Raw genomic sequence first — 19,774 nt, 5'->3', positions numbered from 1 at the left:
GGATATGTACAAACTGTGAGCATTAAACACAGGAACATGCAGGCAATCCAAGTTACCTTCTCAGATAACTTTATTCAGTAGAATTGTACTTATATCAGACTAGCTGTACAGGGGTGTGTTCTGTTAGAAATGTGAGAAAAAGAAATGGATTTTAAGACATCAAGCTGTCTCAGAATCAGACGTTTCTGTAGATGTCACGGTTGGCTGTGTGGCAGGCATGGGTAGGACCCAAACACAGGACTCGGAGGCAGCAGAAATAAAGTAGCAGCTTTATTGCTGATTTACTAAACTCAAAGTCAGGTACAAAGAAACATTAAAAGAAGCAAACAAAAGGCAAACTAGAAACTAAGACTGTAACACCCAGAAACTCTCGACTAGTAGTGATGGCCCGTTTGAAGCCGAAGCGCACGTGTAGAAAAAAAGAATTCAACACACTGCTTCAGAAACACTGTGCCGAGGTTTGGTTTGAACAGAGTCACGTGACCAATGACGTCCAAATCTTTAGTCAGCACGCCACTGCTTCAGTACCTGATTCAGTCTAAGGAGCTTGGAAAGAAAAGCATCTGAACTTTATGTTTCTTGAAGACGTTTCATCCAAGAAGCTTCTTCTGTTCTAAGAGTAACTAACTTTAGGTCCTTTGGGAGGGTCATGGACCCCCTGTTGATCCTCTACCTAATCACACGAGCAAGACTGTAATCAGCTGGATGAGTGAGAACCTTCACAGACATACCTGATTCAGTGGTTTATAAGGCATCGACTTTGTGTAAAAGAGAGCGAATCAGTGTGCAGCATGATCAGATACATGGAGCAGGAAGAGAGGACCAACCAAACCAGTTCATCAAAAATTCTGCTCCCAGCTCTCAAATGTACATAAGAAATACACAGTACATATATATTATATATAAACGTACCTGTCCACTGGTTAATTACATAATCATGTGGAGGCAGTGTTATAACAACATGTTATAAGATTGTTGTATAATATTTAGGGCTGGGTGTCGTCACTGATTTCTAGAATCAATTCGATTCGATTCACAAGGTCCTGAATTGATTCGATCTATTTGATTTGAATCAGGGAAATTTTGCCTCAGACATAAATATTATCATTCTGATCACTAATCAGTACATATCCATATTTTTGTATCTATAGAAACTAAGCTGACACTGTGAGACTTGATCAGAGGTGTGAGCATCACAGCAGATGTCTTTGTGTCAAAGTAACTGAGGATAAAATAGAAAAACATGAAGCGGATTTTCCTGTTCTGGCTTTTTATAGCAGATAATCTTAAAAATATTCTGCAGTAGAAGGAAAACTGAAGAAAACCATGAATCAACATGTGAACATTACCTGATGCTGCTGAAGTGAAGCAAAGTTATAGAGGTTTGATTACAGACACAGCTGAGAGTTTGTAATCTGTCATCATTTTAAAAGGTTTCAATTTCTTCAATATTAAACAGCAGAAATAAGACTTTCTTGTTGGAAGTCAGTTAAATTTAAAACAAACAAACAAACAAACTGTGTCCGACGGTGCTGCCAGTGCGGGCAGTTGTGTTGTGTTGCGTAAAAGGACCCAAATGCTGGCAAAAGCTGTGCTGCGAGTGAGCTTTATTGACTGAGTGTAAAAGTAAAACAGGAAATTCACAAACACAAACTCAGGGACATGAACAGAGCACTGGGGGAGGACACAGGTAGGTATACACAACACTAAACACAAAACCCCTAAGAACAAGAAAACAAGAATGAACCCAAAACATAAGATGATACCAATATAAAACACAAAAGGCTGGGTCTAACACCCCAGGACCATGACAGGCGCTGTACATAACGGTAGACTGGTGCGTAATAGGCAAGCGAATAATACAGATAACACAGATTTTTAGACGGGAAACTGTTCTAGAAGTACACTGAGAGAGAGAGAGAGCTGTGCATGAGTGTGATTTTATCGTGGTGGAAGCAAAACAGCAAAAGGAAGAAGGAATTCATGACGATGTTTATGTGAAGCGTAGTTTGGATCTTCTTTGGCTGCTGGTTCAGTCAATTTTGGTTGGAGAGAGATGAAACCTGCAGCTTCAGAGTCTAGCGCAAAAAAAGACGTAAACACGGAGCACAGACCCGCTGACGAATCAGGATCTGTGAGCTGTCGGCTTTCAGCTCCAACAGCGTGTCGTGAGAAAGCCACATCTCACTGATTCTGATGCATCGGCGGGTCTTTGCTCTGTGTTTACGTCTTTGTTCAGAATCCGTGTAGCTGCTCTCATTTACTGTTTTAGCTGTTTGGTTGTTGTCGACATTTTGTGAGGTTAAACCTGAGATTCTGGCGTTTCTGGTTAAAAATAATTTTATATTTAAAAATCGATTCGGGATTGTAATGAATCGATATCATGTTATCCAAGCTAGAATCGATTTTAATCAGAAAATCGATAATCAAAACCCACCCCTTATAATGTTATATATGTTATTTATTTCATTAATAAAAAACATTAAGAAGTCACAAGCAAAAGGACAACACAGCAATACACATGTTGAAGCAAGGAAGGTTTAATTCATCTAAGTTATTTATTATGAAAATAGACATGACATCGTTTTTTTAATGGTCAAAGCACCATATGAGCCCGATATCTGACAGAACTGTCACATGATATCAAACAGAAACAGCTCTGCAGAGCGGTCACTCATAATGAAGCAGTTACAGGGAGCTTGTAGATTCGGTTGCTGTTCATATGTTTGTCCAGCAGATGTCACCAAAGAGGACAGTGTTGAAAAGCTTCAAATTATTAACCCTTTTTAATCCAAGCTTCAGCACTTCAGAAAGCTTCATTTGGCCATCACTAACAACTAGGCATAAGTGAGGGAACAGCCATGCAAACACACAGCTAATGTGGACAACGTGGCAACAGGATGACAGAGGACTTAAATACACAAAGTTAGCCTTTGTGTAAGGGGATGGAAACCAGAGGGAAAACCCTAACACCAATGAAGGCCACATAAATGCATTGGTCACTTAATAAAGTTGTTCCTCTTTACTTTTAAGTGTTGCTGAAGTTCCTGAGTTGTTAGTTTCTCATCCTCTGTGTATATACATATCTAGAGATAGATATAATACATCTCTCTGTCGCCATGACTTTATCTCTGTATCTATCTCTCTGAAGACAAAGACAGTCTAACTAAAGGTCAATCTGTATAACTGCTCCTGAGGGTTTTTCATGTTTGGAGTAGAATAAAGGGCCATGGTCCAACTGATGTTTAACCAGTCTTTTCATCTTCTTTTCACCAGCAAACACCTTTGAAAAACTACGTTTAAATAAGAAATGAAAACACAGCAAAATAAAATTACAACTCAAATACAAGCGCCATACTCAGGTCCACCAGTAGGTGGCAGCAACACAACATAGGAACCAGATTAAACACCTCATTTTGAACATTGCAATCACATAATAATTACATTTCAATGCGACAGCTACAACCTGCTTCAAGAACATGGAAACAAACTTTATGAACAACTGATTAAATTTGTCCCGATCAAAAAATTCAACTATTTAAAAAAACAAAGAAAACTGCAAATCTTAAAATAATGATAATAATAATAATAATAATAATAATAATAATAATAAACATGAGCTTGAGGACTGACAATCCTCACAGAGCAGCTTGTCTGTAGATATCGGCTGTGACCGAACTCTGTCTCCAGTCACTCCATCCATCTCTCTGTCTTCAGGTCCTGAGGACGTCGCTTTTGGTCAGGTGGTCATCAAAAGCAAGAAAACAGCTGGCAAGAGGAAAGGTAACCATAGTAACCACCATACTGACACAACATGGCACTCATCATAAGTCAATTCAATTTTATTTATATATTGATATTGATTGATTTATATATTGATATTGATTGATTTATATATTGATATTGATTGATTTATATACTGGGATTGAATGGCTCGTAGCAATGGGACAGACACCCAGGGAGTTTTTAGGACTTCCTGATAATAATGAATTACAGTAGTCCAGCCTGGAAGTAATAAATGCATTACTTCTAGGCTGTGTGTGTTCAGAACAGCAGCTGCTTTTACTTTGGCATACATAATAATCTGCACTGACTCAGAGGTGTGTGTAACAGAAGCAGAGTATCCATGAATCCCTGTGTGTGTTGTACACTGTAATTTCTGCAGAGGCCTGTAGGGGCAGCGAGGAGCACCACTGAGCTAACTTGGAAGATATAAACATGTGAAACACATACAGGTGTGTGATACTCTAACCCTGTGTGTGTGTGTGTGTGTGTGTGTGTGTTACAGAGTAGTCAGCTGATCCATGTGCTGTGTAATCATCAGTCAGAGCAGGTAACATTCACACACAGGTGTGTTAGTAAAGGTCAGAGGTGAACAGCTGACATCAGTGGTGTTTGTCTCTGAACAGGAAGCTGAGGACACACTCGGTCTGATGGACGACCTTCATCCTTCACTCTGCTCCTCTTTCAGAGCCTGCTGAGGCTTCATCAGTTATTCCTGAATCTTAATTAGTCAGTGTTGATCGTGGAGAAGCAGATTTGTACTTTGAGTATTAGTTTTGCTGTTTTCATTCTTCTACAAACATGTGAATGACTTTAAAGGATCCATATACATGTAATAAAGAAAGGACCTGTGTTTAATAAAAGTTTGTTTCCAACATCCCAGATTGGTGTCTGTCTTTGTTACATCTAACAGCCTGTGTCAGTCAGTCCCTGTGAGGTCCTGATGTGTCTCAGAGCTGAGTCCTGTAGTCCTGGGTGATTTGATAATGGAGCTGCTGGTTGGTACTTTGCTGTCCTAAACACATCAGAGTCAGTCAGAGACTTCCTGACCCTCTCACAATCAGTAGCTGATGCTTTTCCCAGTGTGACTTTAGTATGTTTAATGGAGGTATGCATGGCTTTACCTTCATACTGTGAATAATGTCAGACTGACAGTTCCTCTCAGCTGATCATCCCGGCTGCTGCCTGTGGTCTGTTTGTGTACTGTGCATGTAAAAGGATGAAGGACAGAGAAGGTGTGTGTATGTTTTATAATGTGTGTGTGTGTGTGTGCGTTTCCACAGAGCAGACCAGGAAGTGGAAGCAGCAGCCATCACCTTCAGCTGTAACTCAGTAACACCACAGTCACACATTCAGTTATTGTGTTCATCTTATCAATAACAATAATGAATCCTGTCTGGATGCGTGCTCAGTCATTCAGGTAAGTATCTCCCAAACACTGCTGGACTCTGTGGCCTCCTTTCATCTTTCTCACAGCTCAGAATCTGCTGAGGAACTTTGCATCAGCTCATCTTTCATCCATGTACAACACTTTGGTAGCAGAGCCTTGAACTCACACTGATGGAGCACATTAGAGGCATCACCCACATCCTGAAGGTTTAACACAGAGCTGCTCTTGTAGATCTGAACTGGCAGGATTTGTCTGATAGTGACTGAGGTCACATGACTAATGTGAGCATCACAGCCCTTTTCCAGGATCAGCTGGTCTGAGCAGCTTCAGTGATTCAGAGTCCTTATATGGAGAGCAGATGCTCTGCCACCAATCACAGAGCTGTTCCTGAGGTCTGGTGTTCTTCTACAGCTGAGCTGTTACTGACTCTCCACTTTGACCAGCAGCTCACTAACCAGCTTCTTTCAGCACTTACTGCTGTGCTCTGGGGAATCAGTCCAGTAGCAACAAATATTAGTTTTCTCTGAGTAGCAGCTCATTGCAGCCTTAAATGGGGATCAAGATGGCGCCGGTGTACGTGGCTGCTCGTCTGTGGCTGTCAGTTTTGTTTGTTTTTGTTCCTGTCATGTGACACTCAGGAGATCTGCTCTCTACTGGTGTACGATCGCCAATCGCTTCTAAATCTCTGAAGTTCAAAACACAGATCCGTTTGCTAACGGAGGACAGAATTCCTGGTGCCCGCTGCTGTCACAAATCCCGACCGGCCTATGCCGTGCTGTCATGCTACCTCCCGGGTGAAGGCGTCGGGGTAGGCGCAGTGGCTGTTGGTTAAACTCAAGCTCTCCTTGGTGCAGCATCTCACTGCAGTCAGAGGAATACACAGATTATTTCCTGGAGTTTTTGTGCACCGACGTTTCCTGGACCCTGTGGATTCCTGCCTCATCCCCGTGGTTAGCCAGGATGACGCCATGACCCCTGTCCTCCTCGGCTGTGTGCGCCAGGCAAACCTTGACAAACAGAGGCCGCTGTGTCGGGCTCCCTGTGCCGCTGGGGCTCATACCTCATCCCCGGCTCCTGTCAGGATTGGGCTGGTAAACGCCAGATCGCTGGTGAACAAATCTTTTATTCTGAAGGAGTTATTCACTTCCTGGAAACTGGACTTCATGTGTGTCACTGAGACTTGGCTTAACACTGGTGGGTCCAGTACTTTTACCAGCAGGTTGTTCCTATTTTAACACACCAAGGACATCAGGGAGAGGAGGAGGTACGGCGGCTGTTTTTAAAAGGATTTTAAATGTAAACAGTGTTTTTACAGCCCTCGTCTTCCAGCTTTGAGCTCACGTCTTTTGAAGTCAGTCGCTCTAACTCTGCTCTTTGCTGTTATTTATCGTCCCCCTGAATACAATCAGAACTTCATAAATGACTTTGCAGAATTGCTAGCTGGGATTATATCCAACTACGATCATGGTCTTATTGTGGGAGATTGTAATATCCATGTCTGCTGTCCTGACAAACCTCTGGTGAAGGAGTTTTTAGGCCTTATTGACTCTTTTAATCTGGTCCAGTCTGTACCTGGTTCCACACATGAACACGGACACACACACTGGTTTTATCACACAGTCTACCTGTGTCTGACGTGGAAGTGTCTGACACGGCCTTCTCTGACCATATGACTGTATTATTTGATGCTGTGTTTTCACGCAGTTCAGACCAGCGCTCCTGTTCGCCGCTGTCGGATTATTAACCCTTCCACTGCTGCCCAGTTCTCCTCTGCTTTTAGCCAGCTGTTTGTCCCCGCTGATCTCACTCCCTTGGACACAGAGGACCTCAGCTCCTGGTTTCAATCTTCTTGCCTAACTATCCCGGACTCTGTGGCACCATTAAAAACCAGGAAGCCCAAGGCTAAAACTGACCTTGGTTTAATGACGCCACTCGGGCTGTGAGGAGGGAGTGTCGTAGAGCTGAACGCAGATGGAAGAGGGACAAACTGTAGGTGTCTCTTCTAAACTTAAAGGACTGCTGACGCCTCTAACACAATACAAAATGCTGCTGCACGAGTTTAACTGGAACTCCCAGTTAAAGTCCCATCCTGGCTTCACTCCATTGGCGGCCTGTATATGTTAGAGGTCATTTTAAAATTCTGTTTGTTTTTAAATTGCCCCACCCTGACCCTAACCACCCCCCAAGTTTCTCAGGTCAGCTGACCAGCTGACCCAGGTCCAAGAGGAAGATCAGAGGGGGCAGGGCCTTCTCTACTGCTGCTCCTAATCTGTGGAACAATCTGCCCCAGCACATTTTCTGAAAGTGCTTCAGAATAAATTGAGTACTTACAGTGTTACTGGTTTTGACTAATAGCTGCTAGAATCTCTGCAGACCCTCAGTAGCAGCCTGAAGCAGAAGAATTAGTTTAAGTCTCCTTTATGTCTCTAATGAAGAGCTGACAGATTACAACACACTGCACTAATTCATGCACAACTTTCACCGATTAAATAAATGCTTGTTACAGTTCAAAGTCAGTACTGCCTGTATGTTTGACAGAGGAAAGCAGCTGTTTGTGCAGCCTCACACATCAACACACAGAGAAACACTGAGAACAGGAGCTGCTGGTTACACAGCAGAGGACACGATGGACCATCAACCTCACTCATGTCTGTAAACCTCAACAATAATAGGTGCAACGAACCTTTGGCAGGAGAACATACAAAGACATGATTTGTTAGCATTTGTAGCATATAATTTATCACAGATTGGACTGAATTTGCAGTGCTGTGTGTTTCTTCTCAGCAGTGCACACAGTGGGAATATTTAGTCTCATATACCACACCCATTTTATACCACACTCAAATGATTCATGTGTTAATTATGTAATAAATACCCGTGTCTTCTTACACAGTGCTGAACAACAGAGCAGCATCCACATTACATCATGGAACAGTAACAGTGACCTTTTTTATCTGTCTATGTTCTTCTCTGTTTTCTCTCAGGTCCTCTGCCAGAGGTGGTGAATGTGACAGATGCAGATGAGTCTGTGCTGCTGCCCTTTACAACCACAGCTGACCTTCCTCAGGACGTCACAGTGGAGTGGAGACTCACTGAACCCAAAGAGAGGAAGGTCCACGTGTATGAGAGTGGAAACAATCAGTCACACAATGAAGACCAGGTTTACAGAGGTCGCACAGAGATGGATGAAGATCCACTGAGAATTGGAGACTACAGTCTGACCCTGAAAGACCTCCACCTCACTGACACTGGAGTCTACACCTGCACCGTCTTCTCTCAGAAAAATTATGGTTCTTAAATGGTTCTTCAGATGTCTTCATGGTTCTTTAAAGAACCATCATACGTCAAAGAACCTTTTTATTTTGTAGATGGTTCTTTAGCTATTACAAATGGTTCTTTAAAGAGCAAAAGGTTCTTCATCCTGAGCTATCTAAGTTTGATGGTGTAAAATGGCATAAATATTTATTCACTATAATGAGGGTGTGAATTATACTGTGTGTTTTGTTTGTGTGCATGTGTGTGCGAAGGGGGCGGGCGGGTTACCTGGTGATTATCCTTTAAGAGCAGATGGTAGGAAACTGAATATTCAAATAAAAGTTAGAAATACTTGCTTAAAAATATACTGGTGGCAGGGGTGGGGGCCAAAGCCTAAAGACCCTACCCCCCCACACCCCCAACCCCGCAAACCCACTGATCACAAATAATGTGGTAATAGAATATGGAATTTATTATTAAGACGTTTATGAATATGGTGAGTTAACAAACAGTAGACACAATACACACATTCAAATACTGTACTTTAGTCTTAAGTTTTAATAAAGTATTATTATTTTCTGCTTCAAGGCATTACTTTTGAGATTATTATACATATTAGAAAATATAGCATAATGATAATACTAGTTATTGTAAACTTTACAAACCACCCAGCAGTATGTAAAGTCAAATTATAAAGTACAAGTAAATAACAATTGCACAACAGAATGTCAATGTGTTCATTACCAACACACTTACTTAGTTTTGACAAAGCACACTGCTGAGGTAAATGATCTGAGTACTTGTTCATCACTGAGCAATTTATTAATATGTGTTTCGAGCCAACGTGCAGTTTACGTTGTGTCCACTCAAAAGGACTCCAATCAACCAGCGCCCCCTGTGTCCAAGTGCCACAGCCTACAGCCAGACTAACCTGTGACACATCTGCACCACGTTTGAAATCGTTTCATGCACAATGCATTTGCAACTTTCTACTGTCTCTGTTTTTGTGTCTTGCAAATAAACCTTTAAACTAAATGAAATGATATCATGTATTTATTTTTGGCCTACATCAGTAAGAAATGCCAAATTATATACACAAAGTTATAGAAATCACCACTCCTGTTGTTCATCATGATTTTAATATTTTTGTTTTCCATAACACAGAAATACGTCTTGAACAAATATATGACACATTCATATTTCAGTCTGTCTGTGTCTTTTCCCTGGAAATGAACATTTTCAGCCAATATAGGCAATCCATCAACATGGCTGGAGAGAGTTGGTAGTTATTTACAGTCTGTATAAGTGTGGTTAATCCAATAAACATTTGTAAGGAGATGGCAGTTACTGTGAATTTACAGCAGTTACACAGTGATTAGTAATAAACAGAGCCAGTGAGAGTGAGTGGATTTAAGAAAGTGAGTGACTCAGGTGTGTCAGTTGGTTTGTCCTGTGTTTTTGAGTCTGGCGGAGAGTTAGAAATCTTTTGTTTCAAAGCTAAGTTAGGAAGAGTCATGGTTTAATTTCAAAAACTTGCATATGATCTTCAATTTGTAGCAGATCCACTGACTATCACATAGCAGCTGGAGCAGTCTCACATGAGGTCAGTCCACTGCTGCCACCTGTGGCTAAGTGCCATAGCTTACTACTGGATTAACTTGTGACACCTGCTTCTATGACCACATTGAGTAGAGGCTGAGTGGCTGCACTTACCCCTGGTGCATATATATCATTATATGGCACAGCCCTATCCACTGGAGGGCCAGGGTCCTGACACCAATGAAGTAACCAATCACATTGAGACCCTGGCCTCCTTTAGGCTCCGCCTCAGGCCAATCAAAAGTCAAAGTGATCCGCAGAAGCTAAAATGACCTTTGCTAGCAGATTAACTGTACAAGCGTAACACTGCTGCAGCGCGAGCAGAGCAGAAACCTCTTTGGGTTTTGGCTTCTTTGTGCACCTGGCTGGAGTGCTGCACTGACTTTATGCACGAGAAATTTAATTATTTGCTTGAATAATGTGTTATTTTTCTTGCATGGGACTTATGATATAAAGATTATTCCATATTTAACACAGATTACTGGAACAATGAGCTCAGAGCTCAGTGAGTGAGGACATGTAGGGTCACATGACCTGCCCGTGCAGGTATGAATCTATGAACCTGGTTTAATTCTTGGCTCTGATCCTCATCCTAGTTCCAGCTGATCGATCACAGATCAGAGAACCGATCAGTCTGTTTGTAGGATATTGATCAGCTGTCACAGCTGGGATAGACTCCAGCATCAAACCCACCGACCCACGTGAGTGTCTGACTGTCCTCTGTCCCCTCAGGAACAGGAACCATGAAGATGTTCCTCTGATGGAGGTTCAGTCAGTTTGATGGGTCACAGAGGAGGAGGAGCTGGTGATGAAGAGCAGCCTGTGTGTATTTACAGTATCTGTTGTGTATTCAGCCCTGAGGAAGATGAAGATGCAGCTTTGCTTTGGCCTTCCTCTGCTAACAGCTAACAGCTAACAAACCACAGCCAGATGTTCTGCAGCTGTTTGTCTAACATTACAAGTTTATAAAGATGATGAGTGTGTTTCTGCTGTTCTGATGGATCTCCACAGAGCGTCCTGACTCTTTGGCTGTGTCCCAATTCAGGGTATGCACGCTTGAAGTACGCATTTCAAGTGCGAATACGTCACCGCCACGCAACGACAGCTGTCCCAATTCAAAGTGTACTTCAAATGCATACTCCAAATGCGCCGTCGATTTCCCCAAATATCAAGCGTGGTCCGGTGCACGCTTCGTGGCCCTATATATCCCACAATGCATAGCGCGATGCAGCCAGACCAGTGCGTAATGATGTCAGCAGCTGCGGAGGAGCTTGAAACGGCGGCGGAGGACAGCAACACCCGCAAATGTAAGATATGTGTGAAGGAGCGAAACAAATGCCACGATGTAAAAGTTAATGGGAGGTCAATAGAAAATGTCAAGGTGAATCATGTCAAACCTGCCCGACCCACGTAACCTTAAATGAACAGACCTGCAAAGCTGTGAATCCTGTACCAGACCGAGGGCAGTATGAATAATGTACTAATATGACCCTGCCTGTGCCGCAAACAGGAATGTCAACATATACCAGGCAGGAATGTAGCTGTGTCCGCAGCACATTAAATATAAAATGCAAATGCATAAAATATAACATATACATACATTTGTCACAGTTATCACACCTGCCATGTCAAATATTTCAAAGGGGATATTCCAAAGCGCCCTGAGGCGACTTTTGTTGTGAGTCTGCCCCATCCAAACAAAACTGAATTGACTTGTATTGAAACAAAACATATGACAGAGAACCCCCGACCCCAACTTAGGGCCTGTTAAAGTAAGTGCTCTGCCCCACTCAGTGTTGTCCCTTTCCCGCAATAAACAGTATTGCCTGACATTGCAGTGTGTATGTTCCACACAGCTGGAAATGCTGAACTGACGGCAAATGGAGAAATGCTAAAACAGAAGTGCAGGATGGTGGGGAATGTAATCCAATGTCACGCTGCATTACAGGGACCACCGAGCAGACGGCAGACCTCATTCGACTCCGCCGTGACAATGAGCACCTGTTCACGGGTGCGAAACACTCAGCCGCAGTGGGTTGGAGGTACAGCAACAGTATGATGTCTACAAGTATTGGAGGCACATGGGACAGTGAACTGTCTGCCCTGTGGTCCCAAGCCAGTACATCCTGCTGTGGGTGCCATAAACGGAATGACCTGATATACATGTGCTCTCATATGTCGTTTGTCAGGGAAATCGTGGAGAAGATGGACCTGGCGGGGAAAATCTCCCCTGTGCAGGCAAAACGTAAATGGGAGAACCTGAAGCGGAAATACAAGGTAAGTACAGTGGTAGTGACAGATGTAACTCCACACGGAACACTGAAAAGCCACCCATGTAAACCTGCACTGTTGCTGTTGTTGCCAACTGCCACCTGTGATGTATCCTCCCCTCAGGAGTGCAAGTATCCAGCGACGGGCGAGGGTGCAAGTGGGAAGCCCACTGCCGCAACATGGCCCTGGTTTGATGCCATGGATGAGGTGCTAGGACAGAGGCCCTCCACCAGGCCACCTGTCCTAATCTCCTCCATCCAGGAGGACGCACCAGGGCCCAGTGCAGCAGTGGGCAACCCACTCCCACACTAGGTGGGGCAGGGGGATGAGGAGCCGCCTGAGGTACGGGTGGTGAAAAGGAGGAGGGACGGGGAGGATGACCTCATTGCCCTAATAAAGGAGGACATGGCCCAGCAACGGCAAATGGAGGAACGGAGAGGCGAGAGGATGGACAGGCTGATAGGCGTCCTGGAAAAGCTAGTGCAGCAGAAAAAGGACTGATTCGTGTCCACAGACAGCCACTGTACATAGTTGAACTTTATTTATGCTGGCACCCCAACCTTTGTTTTGTACAAACATGATTATTTCAGTGATTTGATTTCTGTAAATAAAAAGCAATGTACATAGGTGAACTTAATTTATGTTGTTGTGCCAACCTTTGTTCTGCACACACAAAATGATTTCAGTTCTGAAAATAAAGACAGTGGGAACATCCCAACTGTGAGTGCATGTCTGTCACAAACTACATGACACAATTTCGGGGGGCCTGACCTATTGCACATGACAAATTGTGGAAATGAAAGCAGTGCAACGTATAACACAACATGACTGTGGGAAATGCACTGCCCACTGCGGTCCAGGATAAACCTGAGTGTCCCAGCATGCACACACATCATCAACCAGGCCTGATATGTGCCTGGGCAGGGAGTCTTGGGCAGTGCTGCTTGGTCTGCTGGACCAGGACCACAGAGATGAGGGAGGTGCCACAGGTGAGACCCCCGGTTCATAGCCAGGTACTGAGTGAGGCGTCCCCAGATGTTGCTCAGGCATGCTTATTCCCACTGTCCACCGCAACATCCGCCACTTGGGTCTGCAGGGCTGGTGGAACCGACAGCTGCCATGTCACTAGATTGTAATCATGGCAGTGGGAAAATGACATGGTGAAAACAAGCATGTTAAGACAGGTCTGTCACGTGAAATCCCAGCACTGTGCAGATGCACCACTAAGGGATACTTGCCTGCTGACAATAATCGTGGTCCGGGGGTACCTCCTCCAGGGCAGACACCTCAGCCGATAGCTGGTCCCGCCAGTGTGCACCACTGACTGCCTCCACACCAGTCTCCCCCTCATCTTGGGCATCATCCTCAGGTTCCTCATCTGGGGCCACAATGTCACCAGCACCGATGCAGATGTTGTGCAGCACGGCACATGCTGTTATGACCTGCGACAGATGTTTAATCTTGTAAGTACAGTGTACATGCCAGGGTGTGCACTACAGTTGCCATTATTATTGGACATACAACAATGATGCTCGTGTTAGCGTGACATACATGTGGCACGAAGGTGTGGTGCACCTCCAGCGCTTGCAGGAAGATGGCACGGAACCTTGTCTTCATCATTCCAAAGGCACGCTCTATGACAGAGCGTGCCCTGGCGTGATGTGAGTTAAAGCGCTGGGCTCCCACACCGTGGACTGGCCTCTTGTAGGGGGTTACGAGGGGGAGTGGATGTTGGAGACATGGGTACCCTCCATCTGCAAGGATGAAATGCCCTGGGGGAGGGTAACGGGCCTGTCGGTACAGTGGGCTGTGGCGGAGGACCCTGGAGTCATGCACTGACCCCGGCCAGCCCACATGTGTATCGACAAAGCGGCCCTGATGGTCACATACAGCCTGCAGGATTATGGACGGGTACAACTTCCTGTTCCTGTAGCACTGACCGTCAGGGCCGCTGGGGGGCTTGATGCGGACATGGCAGCAGTGAATTGCACCAGCAGCCTTCACAAACGCCCTGTGGCCTGCCAGCTGTGCAAACCCATTGGACATGGCATGCAGGTCTTCTGGGGTCCGTGGGAGGTGGATGACCTGGTGGCGCTTGGCCACCACCACCTCTGTGACCCTGTGCACAATGCGGTGGACAGTGGAACGGGGTATTGCGAACACCCTGGACACGACCCTGTAGGCTGCGCCACTCGCCAGCCAGAAGAGGAACACGAGGACCTCGATCGGGGCACCCCACCCATGTCTCCGTTCCTGCTTCAGTAGATTCAGCAGCGCTGTCACGGACTACCTGCTGAGGCGGAAATCAGGCCTGGTGTCCTCATTGTTCAAGTATCTGTCCAGGACCGGGACACTCAGGTTAATCCTGCAGTACAGGGGTCTGGTCTGGTGAAAGTAAATACAGGACACGACAGACATTCTTTTATTCTGGTTATTGTTCTGATTGTTGCTGTTCTTATTTTCGCAGGCAGTGGACACTGTGCTTGTGGTGACCCAACTATCAGCCTCTGTATATTTTATCTTTTTGATGTTGTTGTTTACTGTATTTAATTTGTAACATTTGTATACACACACACACACACACACGTGGCATGCCTATTTTGTATACACATCCAGTCATGCATACACTCTTATATTGTACGTATATTTATAACTCTCAGATTTAGCCATTATTATATTTTGCTTGTTTTATGTTATTGTATTTTTGCACACCTCTGCGCTTGTGGACCTCGCATGCAGGGATTTCACTCGCATGTACTGTACCAGTGTACCTGCACATGTGTGCTGGCTGCGGGCCCACACAGTCCTGGGACTCACATCTACACTTGCATATATCAGGGGGTTACGCTAGTACACAGGTACACACGTCATATATCTCAGGGGGGAGGCGTATCGCCATGTATTTATCACTGTACCTGCACGTGGGTGTCCCGTAGTCGCAAAAGGATCATTCGTCCGTGACGGGTGGGTTGTTGAGGCTCTTCCATTAGCAGGGAAATGGAACACGCAAGGACGTGGTCTGTGTCCATGTTGCCGATCGGGGGACGTGGTACGGGCAGGCACAGCTGGTGACGCGAATTCAAAGGGTAGACCGTCCCACTTCACGGGCTTCTCACTTCCGCACTTCCCGTACTTATAGTACGCACCGTCCGTAGTACGCGTAGTGTGCGTACTTCAAGCGTGCATACCCTGAATTGGGACACAGCCCTAGTCACATGTCAGCTTCATGTGGGTCAAAGGTCAAAGCTGCTGACTGTCAGGAAGCTTCAGACAGACATCATGAAACACCCCCTCTGACCTCAGAGCTCCAATCAGAGCAGGAAGGAGGCATGATGGAGGCCCTGGGGCCACACCCACACTTCCTGTCAGTCCCTCTGATTGACAGCTGCCTCCATCAGTATTGTGGAGGTATGTAAAGACGACAGGAGAGGTCTCAGTGTCTCACTCCAACTTTATTAACTGACTCAGCAGAACCTCACATGCAGAAAACGCCAAAATCTCCACCCCAGCACTTCCCTTCAACTTGGGTGTGAGTGGAGCCACCTGGTGGTCCGCCACAGTATCATACATATCCATATCATTACCCTGAGATCACTGATGTTGGTGTCACGACTGGGGCAGCAGCCGTGTGATGTGTGGAAGGAGGACTCAAATGCAGCACTTATTCAGATGTGAGGGTGATTTATTAAGAATACCAAACATAAAGTGGGGATGGCAAAACAGAACTACGGATGAACTAAACTGGGAGAAACTAAACCAAAGAGTAGCAAACCTGAACATGAAGGGAGGACAGCAGGGAGAGTACACAGGGGATTCACAGAGTAATGCAGAGTACGCAGGGTAACACAGAGGATGAACACAGACGACGTGACGAGGAACAGAGGCAAACACACACTATAAATACACAGAGGGATACTGGGAATTCACACACAGGTGGGAGACACAGCTGGACCTGATTAACCTGAAGAGACAGGGGAACACTAACACCAGGGACCAACAGAGGCAGCACAAACCCAGAAACCCAGTATCTAAAATCCCAAAACACAAACCATCCCAAAACAGCCCCCAAATAATAATGAAAATAATAACAATAAATACACCAAACACAAAATCACTGAGTCATGGACTCAGGATCATGACAGTTGGTGCTGTATGAACCACATGTTTTTACATATTAACATGACGTCTCGTGTCTCTCTGTCACATATACAGTGTTTAATCATGTCAGTCCATTCAGTGCACACTGGTTGGAAACCACAAACATGCCAGTAATCAAACACTGTGCTGTTGTGTTGCAGCTGCACAAACACACTCATGTTGGTGCTTTGTGTTCACTGCTGTTGGGTCAAAGCTGTGTTTGGACCAGGCTGTCCTGGTCTGATGGATCTGCCTGTTCAAACAGTGAATGACCCGGTGTGGAGTGTCCTTTATCATCTTCTGATGGAGCTGTGGAGTCCTTCCAGTGTGGGCAGAGGGCAGCCATCGTAGTGTCAGTGCAGCTGTGAGTCAGTATGCTCTCTGTAGAGCACCGATAAACACCAGCAGCTGATCCCTGAGCAGCTTTTCAAAGCATTTATTGTTACAGGGGAAGATGGTGGCCAGTAGTTGATGAAGCTGGAAATATGGGGTTTAATGATGGTGGAGGACTCCAGGCAGTTTGGGACAGACTCCATCCAGCTGGTCTGTGCAGTCCTTCTACACTAGGCCTGGGACACCATCAGGACCAGCAGCCTTCCTCAGGTCGACGGGCCGCAGTGACCTCGTGTACGGTGAGGGCGGAGCTTCTGAGGTGAGTGGGGTGTGGTGCAGCACAGTCACTGTGATAGATAAATACCATCTCAGTGATTCCAGCTGTTGTGGAAGTTTTCCATTTAAATAAAGCCTGCAGACGAGCGGTGAGCGGTAGCTAACATTCTTTAATTGGAAAAAAGAACAGACAAACCAAGGTTGTGGAGAGCCTGCATGATCGCGGGGCAGACGGTCAGCAGAGTCTCACCTGAGCCTAGCATGGCTCTCAGTTAAATACCTTCTCCAGGAACAAAAGGCAGCACACAGCTGTTTCACACTTTACGGTTCACACTCCCTTGCTACCTCCCAGAGTCCTCAAAGAGACAAAAGACTCTTCCTGTGGAGTTGTCTGCTTCCCCCAACTTCCTTACTAGACCCCCACCATTTGTCTTACTGTATGAGTGTGAGACATGCTAAAATCCAGTGGCACCAAGGCATTATACAATAAAATAATGTGATTAATACATAAGTAAAAGAAATTCCTACACACAGCAGACGTCACATAAGGTCATAGAGTCTCCATCACTGATTAAACACCTCAGCTGTGAACACAATGAACAGGTTTGCATTTGTGGTTGGATTTATTAACACATTCAATAAGAGCAGCTTCCTGTTACAGCTGGGCTTCATGGTTTAATGGCTGTTCAAAATAAACATGTAACATCTCTGATAGAATGAGCTTGACTGTAAACAGTGGATTGGTTTTTGAGCTCAGAGGGCCAAAAGCTAACTGTTGATTTCTTGGCCTAGCCAAAAAAAGACAGGTCCTGACTCCACCATCTGTACTTTCTGCTTGCATGTTCTCCCCGTGTCTCTGTGGGTTCTCCCTGTGTCTCTGTGGGTTCTCCCTGTGTCTCTGTGGGTTCTCCCTATGTCTCTGTGGGTTCTCCCTGTGTCTCTGTGGGTTCTCTCTGTGTCTCTGTGGGTTCCTCCCTGTGTCTCTGTGGGTTTCTCCCTGTGTCTCTGTGGGTTCCTCCCTGTGTCTCTGTGGGTTCTCCCTATGTCTCTGTGGGTTCCTCCCTGTGTCTCTGTGGGTTCTCCCTGTGTCTCTGTGGGTTCTCCCTGTGTCTCTGTGGGTTCTCCCTCTGTCTCTGTGGGTTCCTCCCTGTGTCTCTGTGGGTTCTCCCTGTGTCTCTGTGGGTTCTCCCTATGTCTCTGTGGGTTCCTCCCTCTGTCTCTGTGGGTTCTCCCTGTGTCTCTGTGGGTTCTCCCTCTGTCTCTGTGGGTTCCTCCCTGTGTCTCTGTGGGTTCTCCCTGTGTCTCTGTGGGTTCTCCCTCTGTCTCTGTGGGTTCCTCCCTGTGTCTCTGTGGGTTCTCCCTGTGTCTCTGTGGGTTCTCCCTATGTCTCTGTGGGTTCCTCCCTCTGTCTCTGTGGGTTCTCCCTGTGTCTCTGTGGGTTCTCCCTCTGTCTCTGTGGGTTCCTCCCTCTGTCTCTGTGGGTTCTCCCTGTGTCTCTGTGGGTTCTCCCTATGTCTCTGTGGGTTCTCCGTGTGTCTCTGTGGGTTCTCTGGAGGTCTGGAGGGGGCGGGACAGGGGGTGCCTGTGCATTCATGAAGGTGGTGTGGACGTGGAGAAGACAGGACCCACTCAGGCTGACTGGGGATGTGGCCGGGGTTTATGGTGATGACAGGATGAAGTGAACATGACGCACAGAGACACAATCAAACAGGAAACACTCGGTCAGCGACCCAGGAACCCTGACATCATTCAGGGTTTCCACCTTAACTGTGGATGAAGGGCTCAGGAGTTTCACATCCTGAACATGTGACAGCCTGGTTTAAAGGGACCAAAAGTAACTGGACACCAAACCACAGCAACAGTCACCTCCAGGGAACCAGCTGGATCCATGTAACTGGGGACAGACCACAGCCCTGAACACTGGTTCATGATGCCTTTGTGGACTGTAGGTTATTTGGATAGTGATGAGATGTGCACAGCAGTCTGTCTCTAATGTTTAATGAAATGTTCTGAAGATGATGATAACTTGTGACTTTGTTTTAAATGAATCTTTAATTGTGTTGTAGGCACTATGACTCTCATGATTTTCACATCAATGTGCTTTTCACAAAGATATTAACAATGAAAATGACGTGCAGCCCTGAACTACTCATGTCTTAATGCAGCGGTTCCCAACCCCTGGGTCACAGACCGGTCCGTGAGTCGTTTGGTACCGGGCCGTGAGAGTCGAGGCTCGGTGTGAAATTGATGGTTTTCGGGGTTTTTATTAACTTTCTTTTCTTTTTTTTTTTTTTTTACAACTTTATTTATAGTTTTCAACAAAACAGTTCAGCATTTCTTACAAAAGTTGTGAACCCCACCCCCCACCCCCATCCAGGTGGCATCCCCACAAATAAGAAAACACAATACAAAAAAAAAACAAAAAAAAAGCAAAAAAAAAACCAATCTGTGTCAATCATTATAGCACCAACATCCGGACCTCTGGCACAGGAGAGAAGTAACAAAAAATAAATAAATGCCAACAGTCAAAGTACGGACATTGAGGAGACTAGGGACGGCAGTCAGAAAAGAGAGCGAGAGCATAAATTACCAACAAATAAAGAACATTAAGTCAGGCAAAAGGCAGACTCTTGATATGAGTTATGAACTGTGACCAGGTTCTGTCATATTTACCCTCCAAGCCGTGCACTGTATACCTAATTTTTTCCAGAGCTAATCCCAACATCACCT

Source organism: Pelmatolapia mariae, linkage group LG3_W (genome assembly GCF_036321145.2).
Source record: "Pelmatolapia mariae isolate MD_Pm_ZW linkage group LG3_W, Pm_UMD_F_2, whole genome shotgun sequence".
Classification (NCBI taxonomy): domain Eukaryota; kingdom Metazoa; phylum Chordata; class Actinopteri; order Cichliformes; family Cichlidae; genus Pelmatolapia; species Pelmatolapia mariae.
Note: the sequence above shows the minus strand (reverse complement) of the source record.